Source organism: Leopardus geoffroyi, chromosome C2 (genome assembly GCF_018350155.1).
Source record: "Leopardus geoffroyi isolate Oge1 chromosome C2, O.geoffroyi_Oge1_pat1.0, whole genome shotgun sequence".
Lineage (NCBI taxonomy): Eukaryota > Metazoa > Chordata > Mammalia > Carnivora > Felidae > Leopardus > Leopardus geoffroyi.
In genome coordinates this window covers 24,981,054-25,000,073 of record NC_059333.1, presented here as the reverse complement: position 1 = coordinate 25,000,073, position 19,020 = coordinate 24,981,054, and positions in this window count along the sequence as shown.

Here is a 19,020-nt window from a genome sequence, read left to right as displayed (position 1 = left end):
TGGTGATTGGGGGTGACATTCATGCAAGTTAGAATCAGAAGATGTTCAGGATTCTGGACTAATGGGGGTCCACTCCTGACTCTTGAACTTGAGTCACATGTGTGAGCTGTGATTCAGCTCTGTTCCATCAGTATTCCAACCACATTACTGTCTCTGGCCTATGGCATCAGAAGGTTGTAGGAGAAGTTGCTGGCATCCTTTATCCTGTGCATCCTTTAATCTGCCATTGAAACATAGGGAAGTCACCCCAAACCTTGTGCAGGTGTCTTCTCAGTGTCATGGAGGAACTCCAGTAATGGCTGGCTTTATCTTTTCTGAAGTCTTTGAGACCTTGTCACCCTCAACAGTAATAACTGCACCTTCCAACTGATGTCTTTCCTTTCCTTTGATCCATGTCGTAGTGTGGTGACAGCAGGGTTGACTGGGTAAATATTAAACCATGCTGGACAAGGGATGGGCAGTCATTATGAAAATGAGACTGCTTTACTAGATCTGTCAATGGGCTCCTTGCCTTTCTTTTCCAGAAGTGGCTCAGCATTGAGATTGATTGCACTCTAAGAATGCAATAATCACCAGTTGAATTCAAGACCACAGGGCTAGAATATATGCAGTTAAAATGTCTGTTATAAAATCTATACAGTAAATTTAACATAACCATAACAGTCTTTCTTTCCTCCCCACCCCACTCTCTCTCCTTTTCTCCCTCTCCTTCTTTATAACACTTTACAACAATGAATAAAAGCTTCCAGGCATGAGATAAGTGTGTGAAATTAATTAAATTTATTAATAAAACTAGATTTTATTAAAAACCAAAACTGTAAGTGATGAGAATACAATGTAGAAAATTGGAAAAGATGAAGCCAGAGAGGTGCATGGCAATCTGGATACAGTTAGATGAACTCGACATGGAACATTTTTTGGGAGACAATATTCCACACTTCCCTCCAACACTGACATGCAGAAATCTCATACTGAATGGAATTTTATATATCCATACTATATAAGATGGAAAAGTATTACTTGACTAAAGATGAAGGGGGAAAGTTGCATCCCTGCTACTCTGGGATATTTCTCAGGTATTTCAAGGTATTAAAGATGCCAAGAAAGGTTGCTAGGAAAAAGGAAAATGTTTAATTATGTTCATTTTGATACATTTATGCCTATTTGAACAAATAGCATTTCTCCTTTTTACCCAATACTAACAAATTGAAGACTGAGCAACAGTTTTGGATACATTATATAAATAATGAGGAAAAGTAAAATAAATCAGTTGCTACTTGTAGGATTTTTATTGTAGACAGATTACCCTCAAGGTAGGTTAGATAAGAGGTAAAGGAGTCAGGCCAGCATGATGGAAAATACGTGACTCTCGCAATAATCTAGGAGAGATAAAATAAGTTTTCAGTCTCTGACATTAGTTGTAGGAATGGAAAAAGGAAGAATGGGGTTGAGTAAGGTGTAATGAGTGGCAGATGGGACATGAGGAGTGAGGAAGACTGGGATTTTGGATAGGTTTCAATTTCCATACTAGGTGATTATTCTTGTCACTGAGATAAGGAACAGGAACACCCTTGATCCTCTTTTGTGCGTTACACAGCTACTTATACCAACTCTCAGACTTAAATTTGAAATGAGTTGTAGATTCAGTCCAACTAAAAGAAGGAACCAATACAAGTTTGTTTCTTGGGAGTAGGGCTAAGGATGGAACAAGTGGGATGAGGAAGAGAGTTTTTAAAGTCACATTGCTTAGTCTCTTTCATATACAAGTATTACTATGAAAAAATTTAATATTAATTCCTTACCATTATTCTAATCAAAATACATATTACATCTGTAGGCATGAAATAAGGAATACATTAACTAGAAATTATTGGAAGTTACTGGAAATTATTCTAAACATGTCCAGATTCAAATAGAAAACTACAGCCAAACAAATTTTGTAGTACATACCCCAGGACAGGTTTGAAGATGTGTGACCACATAGGGAAGAAACACTAGATGAGAACAAGTGAACTTGTTATTTTTTGTGTGGGAAGATGTGCCGAATCCACAAAGAAATATTTATAGAGGAAAAAAAAATGTTTTCAAATTTGTTGACCAAATTTTCAGTCTCCAAGAGCCTGGACCATTGATGTTCCACATTTCAAAGATTAAATACCCAGATGTTTAAGATCTGAAAAATTTAACTGATACAAATTTTTTTACATTAATATCTATTCAAAAAGGCAGTACTAGATTATCTTATGTGTAGGGGGGTCTCTAGTGTCTGTTTCCGGTAATAATGCTTTAATAACAGAATTTTGGAGATTTTTGTATTGGTGTTCAGAGATTTTGAAATTACTGACATGTCAGTTTAATTCTTTGTAAAAGTGCATACTTTCAGAAATGCATTTTGTCACATAACGCTGTACAAATCCATATGCAAGCCTACACATACACACACATTGATTAGTTAAAACAAGCAGAAATTACTCCCTTGGAGGAAAAGATTTTCATGTCATCTCTTTCTTAAAACAGCAGTTTTCAGATCAACTTTGGGGTTAGACGACAATCTAGAGTTTTTCTTTTTCTTTTTTTTTTAATTTTTTTAATGATTCTATTTATTTTTTAGAGAGAGAGAGAGAGACAGAGCATGAGCAGGGGAGGGACAGAGAGAGATGGAGACACAGAATCCGAAGCAGGCTCCAGGCTCTGAGTTGTCAGCACAGAGCCCGACGTGGGGCTCGAACTCACGCACTGTGAGATCATGACCTGAGCTGAAGTCGCACACTCAACCGACTGAGCCACTCAGGCACCCCTAGAGTTTTTGTTTTTCATACAAATGATGAGCAAAAAGGTTTCAAGTTGATGTAATATGTAACTCATAGTAATTCAGAGATTCTTGGGATAAAACAAACAGGGTTGAAAGCAAAAGGAAAATATTGTAGATTATTAGTTTAGAAGTTAAAAAAAAATAAGGATCTATTCCTCTGCACAAAAAGAAAGAAAGAAAGAAAGAAAGAGAGAGAGAAAGGAAGGAAGGAAGGAAGGAAGGAAGGAAGGAAGGAAGGAAGAAAGAAGGAAAATGAAAATCAGTTACTTCAATGTCTAATCATAAGGAAAAGATATTGCTAGTTTCCTTAGCAACCAAGTCCTGAGTATTCTTCATTCATTTATTTTCTACCAGAATCTGCCTCGTTATGGTGAAAAGAAATTCAGTGGCACATCAATGAAAACTCTAATATTTATAGATCCAAATACATTTTTCTGTCTAGGGTGACTAAGTAAAGATGCTGAAACCCAGCATAGGCTTGAACAAGAAAACTTAATTTAAATGTGAGAAGAACTGAAGTTTCTCTTGAACGTTACTTATGTATGCAGCATCCATTATTTGAGCAACCGAGAGAGATGTTTTTTTCATCTACTTTGACAGGCTCAGCTCTTTGGAGAGTTTATTTTATCTCCTCTAGTCAGAAGTTGATTCCAGTGGCACTTCTGGCACAAACTTAAAAGTCAAAATACAAAAGAACTAGCACATTTATTCTTGTCTGGCAAAGATAAGATTTATTCTGTGTGGTGTAAAAAACACTGACAAACGATCTATTTGATATTAGGCTTTCAAAATACTTTCATAGTGTATTTTCTCGTGGGAAAAATACGTTAACATAATTGACTATAAGTTGTGTTTCCTGTGGTTACTTATAAAAATATAAATTTCAGTTACAGCTCTTTTATATAATTTGATAACTGCCATTTTGGTTGCTCCATTGGTAGATTTCTTGATCACAAGTTGCGAAGAAATTATTTTATTTTGAAATTACGGTTTTAACTTCCCCAACTCTGTTATGTGGCAAATCATATAGTTCAAGTCTGTCATCTTGAGACACTCATTTGTGCCTTTGTCACACATGTGGGCGTGTGTGTTATCTTCTGCATTTATTCTATGCCACTATGGATCCTCTATATTTCAATAAGACCTTTTGTACCTTTCTGCATAAACTTAACAGTTACTTTTTCTGTATTTTTTGACCTAATATCTTTCATCCTCAGAAGACTCTAGGTTTCATGCAGGGTGCACATCTCTTGTGTTTTATGCTGTATCCCAGTACCCCATATAAGGTCTGACACATAAGAGGGCTCAGTCAATATTTAATGAATGGAGGAATGAAAAGTGAGTCAACAAGAATTTTACTTTTTTATTATTGTCCCTTTTGTAACCAATTCCACTGATTATATTGATATCATTTATTACCTTTGTATTCAGATTGTATAAACATTACGATTTATATAAAAGCATGAGGAAATGGGCATACGTAGCTAGAAGATATTATCCATCGAGTTCATGGCTTGTTATTGTTTAAAGACAAAACACAATATAGAACATACTACAGAGTCTGCTGATTAGAAGGAAAAAAAATAAACTTATCCTGGGATTGGCAACATTTTCAGAAAAGGAGAAACAGAGAAAGGAAACAAAATAAGAGACGACTAGAGATCAAAAGTACCCAGTAAATTTTCTTCCTATTTCCTCCCGTGAAGGCTGAAAATTTTAAGTAGATTTAATAATAAAGTTTGGAGTCGAGCAATTAGATAAACAGATCTAGATATCCAGTTCACATGGTATGTGGAGACTTTATTAATTCATTATAAAGCACCAAATATATGACTGGCATCTTCCTAGTTACTGTTTATAGAAGCAAACAGACTCTTTATTCTCAAGATTATGTTCTAGTACAATTCTAGTACAATTATATTCTAGTACAATACAGTACAATCGTATATTCTAGTACAATATTATTTAAAAATACATAAACAAAATACAAAATAATGAGACCAATAGAGAGTTGCTGAGATAAGAGATTATTTTATAAAAGCTCATCAGAAAGCATCACTGATAAAATGTCATTTCAAAATGCAGAGAACTCAAGAGGCTAAGAATTGAATAGGCAGGTATCTAAAGAAAGATTTCCAGACACAGGGAATAACAAGTAAAGTTCTGCAAGGTGAGAGTATGCTTAGCACATTCAAGAAATAGTGACAGGCCCAAGAGGCTGTGAGGCTTATACAGTGTGAACAAAGGGGAGAGTATTAGGATATAAGATCACAGACTTAACAGGGAATATAATAGTGAAAGGCTATGTGAGCCATGGTCAGAAATTTCGGTTTTACACTGAGTGAAATGGCAGCTGTTGAGTGGTTTTGAGCAGAGGAGGGATGTGTTCTGACAATTTAATAGGATCTTACTACCTGCTCCCTGGAGAGTAAGTTTTATGAGGTCGAAGGTGGAAGAAAGAAGACCATCCAGGAGGCTATTGCAACAATCGGTTTAGGGATTATTGTGCTTGGGCCAGGGTGGGAGGGATGGAGATGATGTAAATGAGCTGGACTTTGGACATATCTTAAAAATAGAACCTAGAGGATTTGCTAACAGAGAGCATCTAAGCCATGGAAGGAGAAGGAAAAGGAGACACGAATGATTCATGGTTCTGGGTCTGAAAAACTGAAAGATAAAGGAGATTTTCTGGATATCAAGTGGATAAGTATTTTCTGAACAGAGTTCAGAAAAAGCTAAGTATGATTAGAATCTTTCAAATAGAAATTAAAACTACATAGTTCTAATTTAGTGTAAACAATGCCTATAAGCCTGACAAGTACAATTAACAAATACTGGTTACACGATTTGTACCAAAAGTACTGTAACTAAAGAGGATGAACAAATTACTGGTGAGATACCTTATGGTTTCATGAAATATATATATATATATATTTTCATGTATACATGTACATATAGATATAATATAGATGTATAGATACATATATAGGACTTGGTTTTGTATATTATAAAATATTTATAAGATTATAAAAGCTTATAATATTACATTATAAAAGCTACTGTTTAGAAAATTAATTTGTCTTTCATTTAGAAGCAAGAGCTAAGAAAGGAATAGAAAGATGTGGGGCAGGGGGGAGAATTATAAGTGGAAAAGGAAATATTACCAGGTTCTTGCATCAACAGCTTTACTCTGCCTCAGTAGATGCAATCTGAATGGGAAAACAGTTTTCATTTCCCAGTTATTTTCACCACCTAGCTGCTGGTATAAATTATTTAACAATTTAGTTGTGTACATGCTGAGGATGGCCTATAAAGTGATATGTTTAAATCATATTTGTGAACAGTATTCCATGAATTTTGGTTTGTTTCAAATGATATTAACCATTTTTAATTATAAGTAGTTATGGTAATCATAACAATGAAAAGTTATCATTGAAAACTTGAAATGTTTCTTTTTTTCTTAATTTTTTAATAATGTTTATTTATTTTTGAGAGAGAGAGAGCACAAACAGGGGAGGGGAAGGGAGAGAGGGAGACACAGAATCTGAAACAGGCTCCAGGCTCTGAGCTGTCAGCACAGAGCCCAATACAGGGCTCACACCCACAAACCATGAGATCATGACCTGAGCCGAAGTCAGATGTTTAACTGACTGAGCCACCCAGAGGCCCCTGAAATGTTTTCTTTGGAATTAATAATCTCGATTTAAGAAATAATTGAGATAATATGAAATATTACGGGCATTCATTCATTTTACCATTATTTATTTGTGCCTATACATCAATAAACTTCTCCATGCTAGGATACAAATACGAAGAAAAGAATGGTTCTGTGCTCAGTGAACATAGTTTGAACTGGCAGAGACATACATAAATACTATGCAAAAGAATGAAATGAGGAGAATCAGGGTGTAGTACAGAGACAGGGCAAATAAATACATGTACAATTGGTGAAATAAATATAAACCAATATAAATATAAATAAAAAGTTTTCAGGAAAAGATGGTAGTAGGTTGGATACAAGGAAATGCAGTCAATAGTAAACCCTCCAAGCAAAGCATAGTATGCCAAGGGGATACTAACATTGGTTCTTCATGATTGGAACAAAGAGGGAGTTTATAAGATAGTACTAGATAAGAAGGCAGGAAAGGCCACATCATAAACAGCCTTGCTAACTTCTCAAATGTAGAAAAGGTGTTTAAAATTTTTGGTAGTCACGAAACATGACCAAAAACTTTGTACTAAGGTCTTCAAATTTTAATCAAATTCTTTTAATGGATTGACAGTAAAGCATTATAAGTAATGGAGAATATTGATTACATAAATATATTTTTAAAATACTGTCACTAGCAGCAGTGTGAGAGCTAAGTCTAGGGTGAAGAGATTGGAGAACTGAGAACTGATAGCCAAAGACAGAGAGAACAATTAAGTCAACTGGCGTCATCATGCCAACAAGAAATCATGAAGTCTTAATTCAAGGAATGTCATTGGGAAGGGAAAAGTGACAGGATTTCAGAAACATTTGAAAGGTAGAATGCAAATTGAGTTGCTAAAATAAAATAAGTGATAGGAAATGAAACAAGGCAGAAGAAAGCCCTGTGACTTGGTATGTTATAAAATCCATTACCAAATTTTGAAGTTTGCCTAAGGTCTGGTCCAATTTGAATGTATTTTGTTTTCCTAAAACATTTTTCTCATTTCTTCATCTAGTAACATCTGACTCATGACTTAGGTCTTAGTTCAAATACTACATCTAACTTGAAGCTTTTCTTAAATACAATGTTATATTAGGTGCCCATGTATGCATTTCTCTGTTACCTTGCTTTGACAATTTATCATAGTAATTATCATTCCTTTCCAATTTTTTTCTCTTCCTCACCAGAATATAAGATCCACACATGATAGATCTTTGTCTGTATCATTTCACCTAGATGCCTTCACTGCTAACATAGCAATATGAGCATTAATGCTGTGATAAATATTTGCAAAAGAAATAACTCTAAATATATAAATATGAATATTATAAATGTGTAAATATTATGAATTATACTTTTTAAATTTAAGATGCCAAATTTACATTTTCTGTGACTTAAATCTCAAGAATAAATTCCTACAGTATATACTTCTGGGCAACCCTAAAAGGACATTTTGGACTTCTATGCTCATGATATATGTGATTTCTTTAATCGTGTCTCCCCTGTGAATTATATTACTTGCTCTATAGAGTGTGGGGGCAGCCATTTTGCTTCTCAGAGCAGTGCAAGTGTTAGTTTTGATATGTGGCTTAGTCCTTAGCTATCTTTAAGATCATTTTTCTTCACATATGCAGTTATAACCTTTGAGAATTTCTAAAGCGTTTCTAATCTAATATATCCTGATTTAGAGAGCTGAGAGCTGAATGAAAAGTATTCAAGGAGAAAGATGCTTACCATAATATGATTCTTAGCTCAAAAATTCATTCATCCATAGCTTTAAAAAGACCCAAGACAACCGACCTTCAGGTCAGGGGAGCAAGTCACATATTATAGAGAAGGACGATCTGAGCCTATAAATAATTTCCTGCAGTTTATCATTTCTCTTTAAAGAAATAATAGCTTTAAAGTGTAGTAACTGTGGACCCAAAGGAAACATTTTTTTAGATCGTTTTACTATAATAGTTTTTAAAAGGCCCAGAGAGTAATGGAAATACTAGAGGTAGCAACCATCCCCCAACTGCTTTGTCCCTTATCTGTCTGTTGAAACGATAGTTAAGCAAACTTAGCCAGTTCTTTTTGTAACAAATAATGAGAAATCTGAGGAACTTTCATTGGCATAAAATGTGGTAGGTCTCTTTCTCTGTCACTCTAACCCCACAAAAGATTTTATTTTTGGAACAATTTTAACTATGTCGATAAGACTAAATAAGCAGAACCACACACTTTTGTGTTTTTTTTTTTTCCTTTGGAGTATTAACTATGATACCCAGGTATTCATATACTTAAAATAATCTGGACTTTTTAAAAAATCATGTGTGCACAACGTTTACCTTTCAAACACATGGACTCTAATCCTGATTTTATTCATACATGGCTGTGAAACTTGGGAAATAAAATCAGTCTCTGAATATTGCATTTTGCCAGGTACAATGAAATAAGTCGATATGATGACTCCAAGTCTGTTCACTCTTAGTTACAAGAAACAAGATCTGATCTAGTTTATCAGAAAAAGGAACATTGAAAGGTGTTACATAGCATGCCTTATCTCCACAAAGACACGACATTAAGGCTTAAGCCTGTCCATCCAGGAATAATACTCCATAACAACCACGAAGACATTTTTGCTGGAGCTACTGAGAACAGCGCTCATGCCAGGGATCCAATGGCACCAGTTTTCCCTCCACCACTGCTGACTTAAAAGACACATCTTTGACCCCACCCTTACTGGAATGAACTCCAGTCTTCTGGCTCAAAATCCCACCCACCAGCCTGGTAAAAGGAGCCAGGTCACATGCTTATGATCTAGCAACCATGGAAGGCTAGAAATTTTTTTCTGGCATCTATTTTAGAAAGCAGGGACTCAGGTTGTTCACTCCGCAAATGTAGACTGGGTAGTCGAAAGTTTTTGGTGATTACAAAACACAAAGTGAAGTTTCATCTGTACACCTTCAGTCCTTAAATGAGGCATATGTATATGGGAAAAAAAAAAACTGTATGTGATTAATTAAATGTTTTACTTTACATAGAGCTTAATCGACATCATGAAAATGTAGGTTTGACTACCCACATTATCAATAACAAAAATGTATTGATATTTCTTTTTATAAGAAGCCCTTGATTAGAAATTGGAGTTTACAAAAAGTCCTCATGCTCCTCCATACGCTCTGCTAACTGAAGCCTTGACCGCGCCAACACAATCAAAGGGAAAGAAAAACAAATAATCAACAAGGTATTTTATCACAGGGCTCACACAGACAACTTGAATAATAATACTTTTAAAAAAGGCAGCTAGTTATGTATTGAATGATAAAAATGGAAATTTCATTTATTTTATTTTATTTTATGTTTTATTTTTTAAAATTTACATCCAAATTAGTTATCTATAGTGAAACAATGATTTCAGGAGTAGATTGCTTAGTGTCCCTTACCCATTTAGCCCATCCCCCCTCCCACAACCCCTTCAGCAACCCTCAGTTTGTTCTCCATATTTATGAATCTCTTCTGTTTGGTCCCCTTCCCTGTTTTTATATTATTTTTGTTTCCCTTCTCTTATGTTCATCTGTTTTGTTTCTTAAAGTCCTCATATATGATTTTTGTCTTTCTCTGACTGACTAATTTCACTTAGCATAATACCCTCCAGTTCCATCCACGTAGCTGCAAATGGCAAGATTTCATTCTTTTTGATTGCCAAGTAATACTCCATTGTATATATATATACCACATTTTCTTTATCCATTCATCCATCAATGGACATTTGGGCTCTGAGATACCACCTTACACCTGTCAGAATGGCTAACATTAACAACTCAGGCAACAACATATGTTGGCGAGGATGCAGAGAAAGAGGATCTCTTTTGCACTGCTAGTGGGAATGCAAACTGGTGCTGCCACTCTGGAAAACAGTATGGAGGTTCCTCAAAAAACTAAAAATAGAACTACCCTACAACCCAGAAATTGCACTACTAGGCATTTATCCACAGGATACAGGTGTGCTGTTTCAAAGGGACACATGCACCCCCATGTTTATAGCAGCACTATCAACAAATTTCAATTTCAATTATTTCAATTATTTCTATTTCTTTTTTTTTTTTTTTTTAATTTTTTTTTTCAACATTTATTTATTTTTGGGACAGAGAGAGACAGAGCATGAACGGGGGAGGGGCAGAGAGAGAGGGAGACACAGAAGCGGAAACAGGCTCCAGGCTCTGAGCCATCAGCCCAGAGCCCGACGCGGGGCTCGAACTCACGGACCGCGAGATCGTGACCTGGCTGAAGTCGGACGCTTAACCGACTGCGCCACCCAGGCGCCCCCAATTATTTCTATTTCAATTTCAATTATTTTTAAGGCAAGGGGTCAAAAAATTTGGTAAACATCTAGAAATCCAGAGCTACCCGAAGGATCAAAAGGTGAAATTTCTCTCTAAGATTTTGACAAAATGTGTCCAATTTGATTTTAATGATTTTTGCATTTGTTAGGTAATCCATAAATACTTAAATATTTTATCTATGACACTTTCCTCCTATTAGTACAGTATGTAAATGTATAATTATGAAATTATTTTGAAAATCTAGTTAGGAAAACTAGATTTTTTCCCTTTCCATAGTGTTTGCAATCATTCTGAAACTATACAGTGAATTTTAATCAGGATTTCCTTTGCATGTTACCTACGTTTTTGCCAGAGTTGCTCAGTTGGTTATCAGTTTCTGTCCTTGTGGGTGACCAGCTGCTCTTCTCTTGTTGTACATCCTGCAGGGTGGATCTGAGCATGGAACTTCTTTGAGGCTCACATGAATTTCATGCTAGGACCAGTTCAAAGATGTATGAATTCCTTTTGCTCCTCTCTACATCACTCTACTCTTATGCCTATTCTTTATTAATTGCCAGAAACATTCCTGGCACAAAATGAAGCTCCTAATGCCTACATTAATGGAAACACCATCTTTAAGTATTTATCAGTTAATATTACAGATTGGTTGAATCAGTTGGCAAATTTATTTTTAAATCATTCGTATTTTATATTTGTGGATAGTATCAGCAAGGAGGAAAACAATGAGAAAATGTGTTTGAAGAAAAAGTTTGAGGATGGTAGGATAGATCATATATATATATATATATATATATATATATGTATGTATGTTGTGTGTGTGTGTGTGTGTGTGTGTGTGTATGTGTTTAAATTTAGAAGCTAGGGTCTCTTGGGTGGCTCAGTCAGTTAAGCTTCCAACTCTTGGTTTCAGCTCAGGTCATGATCTCATGTTTCGTGAGCTTGAGTTCCCATCTACCTCTGTGCTAACAGCGTGAAGTCTGCGGGGATTCTTTGTCTCCCTCTCACTCTGCCCCTCCCCCACTTGCTCAGACTTTGTCCCTTTCAAAATGAATAAATAAACTTAAAAAATAAATAAGTAAATTTAGAAGCTAATGTCTACTATTTCATGCCAGTGTTTGATGTACTGAGTATTTCATGTATATTATCTTAATTATTTTATTACTGTTTCTTAAGAATAGATATTATTATTATTCCCATATTATAATATAAGAACAAGTAGAGAAATGAGTGAACTTGCCCCAAATTAAAAAGATTGTAAGTAAATGAAAAAGATTTTCAGTGGTATCAGACATTTTGTTTTCTTTTTCCCATGGAGACTACTTAGACAACTATTATGATGAATTTCTTCCTCACTTAACACAAAAGCCTTGTTTCTATATCTGTGCTAAGAGTTAACTCCACCTTGAGAACATTAGAAAGAATTTAATAAATGCTTGTTGTTTATGAATGTTCTAATTCTTCTGATTAGGAGACCATATCAATATATGGAAGTTATTAACAGCAAGATATTGATCTAAGCATTATAATATCATCAGAGTCACTCGTAAGGAACAAAAATAATAATGAGACTTCTTTAGTATCTATCCAGAGGTCCAGTGATTCCTTATGTTTATTTATTATGTTTATGTTTATTTTCTCATTATATGATTTACAATGAAACAATAGTGCCACTGTAATGGCCTTGTCCAGCCATGCTGCTAGAAACTCTGCCTGCACACCCCATCTATTTTACTTCCCAAGCATAAGCAGTTCATGTAATGCATGGAGGCACCTGGCCTGCAAAATGATTATCACTTACTTCCTGGATGACCAATTCAGGTACAGTAATTAGAAAAGTAACAAGGTCAAAAGAAAATCCATTTACTGTGCACTTATTTGCACTTTATAAAACGATTCAAACAATATATATCCTTTGGAATGCATACATAAACTCAGTCATGCTAAATTGTTTATTTTGTAAGTTATATTTGCAAATGAACATGTATTAAGTAAAATAATGAGTGTCCTTAAATCTATGAAATGAGAGGCTATATAATAAGGAATAACTTCCTATTACCAAATGTTTTCCTAGCTGACCAACTCAATTTTAAATTAAAACTTCCATATTTTTATACATCCAGAAAATCTTGTTCTATTTTGCCCATAGAATATAGAGAGAGGATAGTTAGAATATGTATGTAGAATAAATAATTATAAAACCACTCACCAGTCATTCAGGGTTTTTCACAAAACTGAAACCTTTCATGAGTCTATTTTATAAACAAAATAATTGAAATACCTTAGGGCTAGCTGGAATCCTAAGACAAAGGACGATTATTTTAGCAAAACAGAAATGGGGACCATCAACAACATAAAAGTTAAAGACAAAATGTATTTTATAAAATTCTTAAGCTTAATTTAGTTTAAGTTTAAAATAAATTAAGTTTAAATGTAATGCAAAGTTGTGGTTAGGTGGCAAAAGAAGGTGGTGTTACAAACAACTTAAATTTAGACACAACAGTGAATATATTCTGTGTAGTTAGCTTTCTTTTTATAACATTTTAAAAATTTGCCTCATTATGAGTGGCATTGGAAGTGTGTTTTTGAACAGGAAATAATCTTAAAATAAAACTTTAATGTGTACATCTAAAAACAACAAAAGTTGCATACCACGTGTAATGGTTAATTTTATGTGTCAGTCCAACTGGACTATAGTCCTCAGTCATTTCATCAACCACTAATCTAGGTGCTACTACAAAGGTATTTTGTAGGTGTGGAGTGAGATACCAGAAAATATATATTGGTCTCTGCCCAAAGAACCCTGGCCCCGGGTTCTTGAAACTCTTATAATTTCCTAGGTGATAAGAAAACTAGGAACATCTCTTATTCTAATATTTGGTATTTGACCCAGGGTTTGACATGGGGCTCTTAAAATCCTTGTAATTCCCTGGGTGATAGAAGTGTCTTTGTTCTAATGAAGAAACTATGATTGGGCTCCTGGGTGGCTCTGGAAGGAGGGCTTGTCATCAGAAAGACTGAGGCATGATTTTGGAATTTTTAGCCCTATTTCTATCCTCTTGAAGAAGGGAGAAGGTCTATAAATGTAGATAATGATCAATCAGGGCTACATGATATAGCCTCCATAAAAATCCAAAAAGTGTTTTCCAGGCTGGTAAACACATCCATATACCAGAAGGGTGATGTACCCCAACTCCACACGGACAGAAGCTCCTGAGCTTGGAACCGTCCCAGACATTGCTCTAGATATCGCTTTACTGGATAGTTCATTTGTATCTTTTATCATACATTTTAATAAACTGGTAAATGTGAGTGGTTCCCTGAATTTTGTGAGCTGCTCTAGCAAATTACTCAAAACTGAGGAGTGGCTCATGGGAACCTCAGATTTATAGCCAACGGGTGACAAATTTGACTTGAGATTGGCATCTGAAATAGGGTGAGAGCAGCTTTGTGGATCTAATCCCCTTAACCTGTGGAATCTACACTGTCACCAGGTAGATAGTGTCACAAAGGAGTTAAACTGTAGAACCCAGCTGGTGTTGCAGAGAATTGCTTGGTGAGGAAAACCCCACACACATGTGTTGTCAGAAGTATTATGAGTGTGGTAGTAGTGTGAGAATGAAGGAAAAATACAGAAAGAAGACTGGGTTTTTCCCAAAACATATGGTTAACATCTATAATCATGTGACTTTAAGTAAGAGAGGCTTCCCTCCATAATGTAGGAAGGCATCCTCCAATCAATTGAAGGCCTTGAGAGCAAGAAATGCAATTTCCCAGAGAAGAAGATAATCTGCCTCAAGATGGCATCATTAATTCCTGCCTCAGTTTCTGGGCTGCTGGTCTAACAGATTTCAGACTTGCCAGTCCCACAATTTTATGAGCCAATTCCCTAAAACAAATTTCTTTACATTATCTATATCCATATCCAAATCCAAATCCAAATCCAAATCCAAACCTATATATCTGTATCTTATTAGTTCTGTTTCTCCAGAAGACACTATATGGTATGGATTTGGGTGCCAAAAATCAGGGTGCTGCTATAACAAATACCTACACTACATAAGTGACTTTAGAATGGGATAATGGATAAAGGCTGGAAGAGTTTTGAGGTGCATGATAAAAAGGCTTAGGTTGCCTTAAGGAGACTGTTGGTAGAAATATAGATATTAAAGGCCATCCTGTTGACAGGTCAGAAAAAAAAAAAGGACAGTTGGAGAATAAGCATCCAGTCTTCAAGAATACATATATCATCGTGGACAGAAAGTTGGTAGAAATATAAATGTTAAAGTTGTGTCTGGTGATGTCTCATATAGAAATTAGAAGCATTGAATGAGAAATGAGAAATGACATTAATGGAAAGTCACCTTTTTTAAATAAGTAGCAGAAAAAAATTGGCTAAATTGTGTTCTAGTATTGGATGGATAGTAGAACTTATAAGCAATGAGTATGGACTTTTAGGTGAGATTTTCTAGCAAAGTATGGAAGATGTGACTTGTTTTATCCTTGCTACTTATAGTAAAATACAAAAAGAAAGGGTTAAATTGAGGGAGAAACTGGCAGTCAAAAGGAATTAAAACCCATGATTGGAAAATTGTCAGCCTATCCGTATTGCAAATAGGTGAAAGTCTGTGCTGCAGGCAGTACCTAGAGGGTCGCGAGGCAAACTTCTGCTGGAGAGATTAGGTTTGTGACTCATGGATCCAATCAACCAGTTTAGTAGAAGCTAGCAATGGAGATGGGGTTGTCCAAGAGGGATTTTAGAGAATCTTTATACACATGAATCCTCATGACACAAACAAATCGACCACAAGAGTTTTTAAAATGTTATATCAAAACAATAAAATAAAACAAAAACTACGAGTTTGGACTAAAACAAACCAAAAAAACTGAAATGAAATAAAATGAAAGAGGCTATTGAAATTTGGGGGTTCTACAGGCAGGAAAGATGGTGTTGGAGCTACTGGGCTATGAACATGTATGAACCTTCAAGAAAAGAGAAGAATGACTTCAAGGACAGACGAGGTTTTAGATTTTGAGTTAAAGTTGCAATAGGTTAAGATTTGAGGGGAGGTTGGGAGAGGGTAAGTGCACTTTGCATGTGGGACAGATATGCATTTGGGGTATGGAGCAGAAGGAAAACTGTCCTGGGTTAAATAATGTCTCCATATATGTAATAAGGTCTCGCAGAACCTCAGAATGCCACCTTTTTTTGGAAATAGAGTCCTTGCAGCTGTAATTATTTAAGATAAGGTTATACTGGATTAGAGTGGGCCCTAAATCCAATTGGCCAAGTGACCTTATATAGAGAGGGAAATTTGAAAACACACAGACACACAGGGAAGAAGGCCATGTGAAAAGGAAAGCAGAGATTGGCATAATCTACAAGCCACAGAATACTAAGACTTGTAGTCTTAAAAGAGCCTTGAAGACAGGCATCAGTCTCCACCTGAGCCTCCAGACAGAACCATCACTACCGTCACTTGGATTTCAGACTTCTGGTCTGACCTGTGAGAGAGGAAATTTCTGTTTTAAGCCACTTAGGTTGAGGCATTTTGTTATGGAAGCACTAGGAAGCTAATAGATTTTGTAACAAAATTTAGTTTAATTTGAGGCCATGAGCAATAAATTTATTACCCAATGCTTTCTCAGATAAAAGAAAGTAAAAATAAATTTCTTATACTTGCTAAGTCTTGTATTAAGGAAAAAAAGAATGCATGAAAAACAAAATTTTGTATTCTTAGTATTTGCACATTCAATGAATAAATATAATATTTTTAAATAATAAAATACCAGTAATGGCCATGCCAATTTATTGCATTTTGATGAAAGATCTCTTTACTTTGAATAGAAATAACTCAACATGATGTCTTGAAATATTATTCGCCTCTAAACTGTTTTTACCTATAATCAATCTTTTAATATATGTTTCTTTTATTAAGTCTATAAAATCTAAATATGTTTGTATAAACAAAGCTTAGCGCTTAGCCCCTTGCTGGAGGCACAGATGTCAAATGTTACACTTTTTAAATGAATGATTATGAAGAGTTTTAGCTGTATTTTTTTTTAAAAAGCTAATCATTAATTAGAGCAGCTATTACACAAGTAATAGAAATAATTACTGATACCAGAATGTAATATATTCAATAGGACATAAGGTAATAGTCACTGGGGAACTAAAGAGGCACTAAGGCTGTATTTCCTATTCAAATGAATTAAACTTATTAAAAATATGATTCATAATATATTGCATTTGTCTCTGAGTAAGAAAAAGGGCACACTTCATTATCAAACTTTCTTTTTATCTTTTCCAATTACCCTGCAGCATTAAGAAAACACATTTTCTCTCTTTTAATTAAAGTCACACATGATCAGCTTTAACTGGTAAGCACAAATAAACCTTTATAACTTTCATGTTGTTTAGTGCATCTACAAATATCCAAAGCCTCTAAAATATTTTGTTGCTGATAACAGACTGTTAAAATAAATTAGAACAATATATAGGGTGATCTATACTATTTTTTTTCCTAAATATAGATGTAGCTAGGTACTGAATTCACCTTACCGTAATTTCCTCGATGTAACAACTTATTGTTTTAAATTTTCTATGCATTGCTTTCTAAGTAGAAGGGTCTTATTTTGACTTTAAACTTTAATTTTCTTTTGTATAACTTTCTTTCCCCCCTAGGATGCAGAGTTTACCTTCATATTCATTGTTAAAAAAATACTATCTTATTAATCACTTATTATATATTGGGCATTCTGTTAATCTGGATAAACTAATACAAATCTTCCTTCAATAAATATGTTTAAAACATAAGTCAGGTCTATATTACATTATAAATTAGATAAATAAAGCATGACAGAAGTCCTGGAAGCTGAGAAGAGTTAAAATGTACTAGGTAAGTTAGAAATGTTTACATAGGAGGAGATATTTCAATTAACACATTTGAGGTAAAAAAAAAATGGCACTCAGGTGGTAACTACTGTTGTAATCTAAACAAGATACGACAATGGCTTGGACCAGAGAAGGTAATGAAAATTGGTTTGATTTTGAAGGTTGACCAACAGGAAATACCAATGGAACATATATGGATGAATGAAAGAGAATCAAGTATGGCTTTTTCTTTTTCTTTTTTTTTTTTTTTGGCTTTAACATTTATTGTCCTTTACTGAAATTAGGAAAAGTTTGAGTGGGACGTGTTTAAAGAGAATCAGAAATTATTTTTGTTCATGATATTAGGCTTAGAATACTTATTAGTTATCTAAGTTGAGACAGAGAGTGGACAGCATATTTATGAGTCAGAATCCAAAGGAGATTTAAATTTTGGAGTCATCAGCCTTTAAATAGTATTTATTTTCTTAATGTTTATGTATTTACTTTTTGAGAGAGACAGAGAGAGAAAGAGAGAGAGAGAGGCAAAGACAGAGGGACACAGAGAATCCCAAGCAGACCACACCATCAGCACAGAGCCCAACACAGGACTGGAGCCAGGGAACTGTGAGATCATGACCTAAGCCAAAATCAAGACTTGGGTGCTTAACTGACTGAACCACCTGGGTGCCCCTTTAAATAGTATTTAAAACCATGAGATTGAGTGAAATCACAAGGGAGTGAGTCTAGATCATGATTTCTCAACTTTGGCAATATTGGTATGGCAAGCTCGATAATTCTTTATTTTGGAAGGTTGGCCTGTTTATTGTGGGATTTTAAACAATATCCCTGGCGTCTACCTACATTCCAGTAGCAACCCCTAGTTGTGGCAATCCAAAATGTTACAGATATTGCCAATGTCTGTGGAAGCACAATTGTCTCCATTGAGAATCACTGCTCTAGCTGAAAATAACACAAAATGAAAACAGGACTCTAGGACTAACTTTTAGGATCTTGCAGTGTTTATGAGGTCAGGAGACCTGGAAAAACCAGCACAGTATCTGCAGAGAGGCTGGAGAGGAAAACGAAGAATCAAACAGGAACACTTCTCTTAAAGGCAAGTGAGGAATTTGCCACATGAAGAAAAGAGAAGAAAACAAAAGCTGTGGTTTGGTTAAGCAATAGCTGAGCTGAGACTTGCCAATTGTTTTAATAACATCCAGAAGACTGGAAATCTTATCAAGAACACTTTTGGTAGAGTCGTGTGGGAATCTGGATATTTACATTATGCCAGATCACATCCCACAGATTGCATGAAGA